The sequence below is a fragment of the Arachis ipaensis genome, chromosome B02, assembly GCF_000816755.2.
Source record: "Arachis ipaensis cultivar K30076 chromosome B02, Araip1.1, whole genome shotgun sequence".
NCBI lineage: Eukaryota > Viridiplantae > Streptophyta > Magnoliopsida > Fabales > Fabaceae > Arachis > Arachis ipaensis.
Window position 1 is genome coordinate 104,361,547 of NC_029786.2, and position 6,273 is coordinate 104,367,819.

Genomic DNA, 6,273 nt, shown 5'->3' on the forward strand with positions numbered 1-6,273 from the left:
AATAAAATTGATATCATTTTGATAGAAAACCAAAAAAATTTTATCATTTGTATAATTATATTAATAAAATAATTAAAAATAATATAAAATTTTAAATAAATTAAGACTAAACATTAGAAAAATAAATTTTATTTTAAATTTTAAATTACTATTTATAATATATGGTCCTATAAATATTTTTGTAAAATTTAAAATAAAATTAAAATTAAAACTAACATCGAAAATGTTCTTATGTCATAAAAAAAATTATGAAATAACAAAAATATAAATATACAATTTAGTATAAAAATATATATTGTAAAAAAATATTTTTTATTATTTATAATATTTTTTAATTTAATAAGTCAAAATTAATTTATTATGAATCGAATCTAAACTTTATTTAAAAATCTTCGAAGTACAAAACGAAATTCATCCTCCTCGGTCGCTCATTTAATTGGATGGTTTCAGGCTTCTTAGTAATAACGCCGTCATTCAATACGTATGCTGGGAAGTAGGAATGCGACACTTTCTTGTTTCTTCAGTCATGACATACGACTTTGTTGTTTGTTGTTTCTAGTTTCTAGTTTCTACGAGGAAAAAAATTGCACCTGAATGAGAATATTTATGTGTTCCACTAATAATATACAACAATTTCTTTCATTCTCACCTTTTTTCTTTCTTTCTTTTTAATTGTATTTCATTGTATTGGCTCAAATTAGTGAATTACTTACTATATTGTATATAGTATGAGGAGTGTTAGGGAGTTAGTAATTTTTGTGTTTTGTAATAATCAATTGGTCATCAATAGTATTTTTAATAGTGTGAGATTACATTCAATGATTGGAGATCACTTACTTTTTTTTTTAATGGTTAAGTGCTGGCCACAAAACACAAAAATTATTAGTCTCTTAGACTTTCTTTATATAGTGCTTCAAGAACTTTTTTCATGTATTTAACGCATTATTTTATGCAAATACCTTATCAGTTTGAGAAAGTATAAGAAAACAATAAATTTTGTGAATAATGTATATAATAGACTTAAAAAGAAAGATATTTTAAAATTTAAAAAATTAAGATTAATAGTTAAATTCATTCCCATTACGTATGCGCCGAATATTCTCTTCTTCTTGTGCCACTGCACCCTCACCTTTGCCATTCCATCCGGTTCCCTCCACACCAACCGTGCCGTCGCTGTCGGAGGAGACTGCCAACACCACCGAAACCAGCCTTCGTGCACTTATTCATCCGTAGCGGGGACGGATCCATCCGCAGCTACCCCCGTGCCTCCCCTTGCCGCTGCAACATTCATTGGACGTGCCGTTGCTGCCACAACCATGCACCAACTCTCGCCAGAGTGATGGTATCGGGATTCGTGACGTGGGTCGAAGACTGACGTGGCAAAGATACGTGGCGGGAAGGCTGGTGCATCAGATTCAAGATATCAAAAAGGTAAATACTTTGTTTTATGGTGTTACGGAGGTTTCTGGGATTTCTTGGATTTCGCTCCACTTACATCTTCAAGGTATATATATCAACGGACGAATTTAGATGTGGATATTCAATTAAATAGGTATGTAGATGGTTATTTTAATTTTTAATTGGATGATTATTTTGTTTGATTCAGTTTAAGTATATACAATTAACAAATGCTGGATGGTCATTTCATTAGGTAGTTGGATGATTATTTTAATAAGAGTAAAGTATCATTTATGTCCCCAACGTTTGGGGTAAGTCTCAAACCTATCCCTAACGTTTTAAACGTCCTATTTGTGTCCCAAACGTTTCTAAATCGCATCAATGTTGTCCTACCGTCTAAATTACTAACATTTGGTTAACGGCGTTACACACGTGGACATTAGGTGAGTAAGCCCAAAGGTTGAGAAACACACGTCTGCCTCTTCGCGCCCAATATATCGTTCACTATAGCAAATACGAAACGTCGAAGAATCACAGCACCTCTACCCAACATTTTTTATTCCAGTTCTCGTTACCACACACGTTTTTTCTCTTCGTCGAGGGTGACCGTGGGGAGGGGCTGCAAGGTAGTTGGCGGTTCGTTCTGGGGAGTTTTGCATGAAAGCTTACACCTTTGTTGTGGTGACAGAGTTTGATCGTGCGACGAGGTATGAACTTGAAAAAAAATTTGTTTTTTGGGGTTTTATTGAGTAGTTCCACGAAGAAAAGATGGCCGACAATGTATGAGATTGCGTGCATTTTTAGGGTTTAGGTGGTTTTTTGTATTCTCAACAAAATGTTCGTTGCTTATGTTAGTTAGGGCATGAATTTACGTTTTCTGGTGATTGAATGTGTGCCTGCGATTGATGTTGTTTCGTTATGTTTGCTTGTTGTAACAGGGTCTGTTTGTAAGGATGAGTTATTTTAGTGTCAAAGTTTACCACCATGGTAGCTTTGTACTTCAATGAGGGCAATTGAAGTATTTGGGTGGGGAGACAACTGTCATAGACTACTGCAATGAAGATGAATGGAGCCTGATTGAGGTTTATGACATAGTGAGCAGACAAGGGTATTTGAAGAAAGATATTGCTGCAATGTGGTACAAATCACAGGATCAGAATACAGAAGAAGGCTTAAGGATGCTCCGAACTGACAAAGATGCAATGAACATGGCTAACATTGGGGTTAGGGAGGACATGGTGGAGCTGTTTGTAGTTCACAAAACAAGTGATATCCATGAGGTGGTTGAAGATGTACACTTGTTAGGGAGTACTAAAAGTAGCATGCAAGTGAAGGGTGGTGGATCTGATGGGCAGGGCCCAATGGTTACAAGTGAGGCCCAAACAGTTGGACTGGTGGAGAAAAATTCTGGCCCAAATGTGGAGGAAGAAATTGTGGGTAACAAAGATGAATCAGATGAGGAAGGAGAGGGTAGTAATGGCAGTGAAGACGAGGACTATGAACCCAAGGGTGGTGTAGATGATAGTTGTGATTCATGGAGTTCTGATTCCAGAAATGGTGATGGTTCAGAAGATAGTGCTGCCGAAGTTGTGTTTGGTGACAGTGATGATGATAAAGAAGGGGCAGAGGGCTTAGTAGATGTCAACATCAAGGTAGGGGATAGATTCGAGGCTGCATCAACTGAAACCCAAACAGATGCAGCAAAAGCTAGTGGGAGTGCCAAAGGGAAGGAGAAGGTTGTTGCAGGTTTAGGTGATGAGGAAGAAGGATATGATTCTGAAGAGTTCCTAGATATGCCTATTACTGATGATGATGAGAATGGAAATAGTGTTGCCAAGAAGTATCCATTGCACAAGCAGCTAAAGGACATGAGTGAGTACAAGTGGGAGGTTGGAACTCTTTATGTCTCAAGAGAAGAGTTCAAGGATTGTGCCACTGCCTATGCTGTACACACTGGGAGGGGTTTGAGGTTTGATAAGGTAGATCATCGGAGAGTGAAGGTCACTTGTGTGGATGGTTGTAACTGGTTTGCATACTGTGGGAAGATTAAGAATGAGCAAACATGGCAATTAACCAGCTGCCATAACAAGCATAGCTGTTCTAGAGAGTTAAAAAATTGGAATTATGCATGCAAAATGGTTAAGCAAGGTGTTTCTAAAAAAGATTGCTGAGAATCCAAAAATAAAGCTCTCCACACTAATGAAGAAAACATACAGCAAGTGGAATGTAGAGCTAACTAAGTCTAAAGCTGCCCGGGTTAAGCAGTTTGCACTTGATGAGTTACAAGGAACGTACATAGAGCAGTATCGGAGACTCTATGACTATTGTCATGAATTGCTGAGGTCTAACCCAGGTTCTACAGTTAAGTTGCAAGTGGAGAGACCACCTGAGTTTGCTTCTGAGAGACCAAAACCGGGTGTGGATTTAAGGCCAAAGTTCCAAAGACTTTATGTGTGCCTTGATGCATGCAAGAAGAGTTTTATGGTTTGCAGACCAATAATTTGCCTTGATGGGTGCTTCATCAAAACACCATATGGAGGTCAAGTTCTCACGGCTATTGGCTGGGACCCGAACGACCAGATACTGCCGATAGCCTACGCAGTGGTTGAAGCAGAGACTAAGGATACATGGACTTGGTTTCTCACCAATCTGTGTGATGACTTTGGTAGTGACAAGCTAAGGAGCTGCACCTTCATGTCTGACCAACAAAAGGTACTAATTTCTCTACTCACTTCATTCAGTTTTAGTGTTAGACTTGCTGATAGCTACGTTATAGATCCTAGTTTAGTGTTAGAGTTGTTGCCTATAGTGAACCTAGTGCTTGAAATGTATGAGTTCAAGTAAAAGCTGATTAATTGTCATTATCACATAGCATGCTGATAATAGATTCTGTGATTAATTGAAATGTATGTACTTCGTTAATTATCACATATCATGCTGGTAATAGATTCTGTGATTAATTGAACTATATGTACTTGGTTAATTGTCGTTATCACATATCATGCTGATTTAATTACTACTTCAAGTAAAACTGATTTACTATGGATTTAGGGGTTAGTTCCAACCTTCGATGAGCTCATTCCGGGAGTGGATCATAGATTCTGTGTTAGACATCTTTATAGCAATTTCAGGAAGAGATTCCCAAGGCTGCAATTAAAACTGATGATGTGGAATGCTGCAAAAGCCACTTATTTACAAGAGTGGGAGAGAAACATGGCTGAAATCCAAAAGGTTGATAATGGAGCCTACAACCACCTTATGGAGATACCAACCAAATATTGGTGCCGGCATAAGTTTGGGACTTGGTCTAAGTGTGATACCTTGGTTAACAACATGTGTGAAGTATTTAACTCTGTGATTGTGGACGCCCGGGAGAAGCCTATAGTCAGTATGCTTGAAGACATCAGAGTATACATAATGAGGCGTTGGGCTGATAATAGGGATCGGATAGTTGAATACCAAAGAGAGGTGTTACCCCGTATCAGGACTAAGGTTGAAAAACAAGCTGATGCAAGTGGTAAGTGGATGAGCACCTATGCTGGTCGTGACAAATATGAGGTCACTAGCATCCATGGAGGCAAAGAGAAGTTTGTGGTTGACTTGAAGAATCACGAGTGTTCGTGCAGGAAGTTTCAGTTGTCCGGAATCCCTTGTGCCCATGCCATGACCTGCATTAGGAAGATGTGCTTCAATGTGGACAACTTTGTTGCAAACTGTTACAAGAAGGAAACTTACTCTAACTGCTACCAACATGTGGTGTATCCAGTAAATGGCCCCAACCTGTGGGTGAAGACACAATTTGATGATGTTTTGCCACCAGTCTACAGAAAACCTATTGGAAGGCCTAAACTGAAACGGAATAAAGCTGCAGATGAGAATTCAAGTAGGGGAGGAGTGTCTCGCGATGGGCAGACTCAGAAGTGCTCCTATTGTTTTGCTAGAGGCCACAACAAACGGACCTGTCCAAAGAAGCGGAAAGTAGCTGCCACTAGTTTGGTAAGTACAATAGTTGTTTTTTCTGGTTTTGGCTTCATTTTGCCTGGTTGCATTCAAAGATTATAATGTCGTATTGTGGCTGTTAACTAGGCAAACAAAGTTGCTGGGTCTACAAGAAGAGCTTCAAGAGTCATTTCTAGCACTATCTCAAGCACTGTGTCTAGTACTATCTCCAGCCAGGCTTCTAGGCAATCACAAGCTGCAGCTAAGAAGACCAACACATCAAGGCCGAAGAGAAAATCATCTTCCAATAATATCAGTTCCCAGCAATCTCAGGCTATGTCAAAGAAGGCTAAGATGACCCCGTCAAACAATAATTCTGGACAACAACTCAAGGATGCTGCCAAGGACAACAATCTCAGAGTACTGCCAACCCCATCCAAGCACGTCAGCATTTCCCAACTGAAGTTTATGGCTAGAACACCTCCAAAAGCATGGAAGAAGATGTGATGATGATGATGTGTGCAGTTTCATGTTTTCTCTTTAGTATCATTATAATTTGCCAAAACCAGTTTAAAGACTGCATTTTGTTATCTCATACAGTTGTTGTGGAGCAAACAGTGTAGCTTGTATTTAGTTAGTTTGCTGTGAACCTATTGTGCTTGTTGCTAATTATCTGATACAGTTGTTGTGGAGCAAATAGTGTAGCTCCTGTTTTGTTATTTTGCTATGAACCTATTGTGCTTGATTTGCTCCTGTTTTGTTATTTTACTGTGAACCTATTGTGCTTGTTGCTAATGACAATCTTAATGGTTAGTGATTAAGTAATATATTACAGTTCATATTGTTGTCATGCTCATGACTTGCTTCATTTAAGCAGAATGCAAAATGTAACACTTTATTTCAGCTTCAAAATATAACAATGCAAAATATAACACT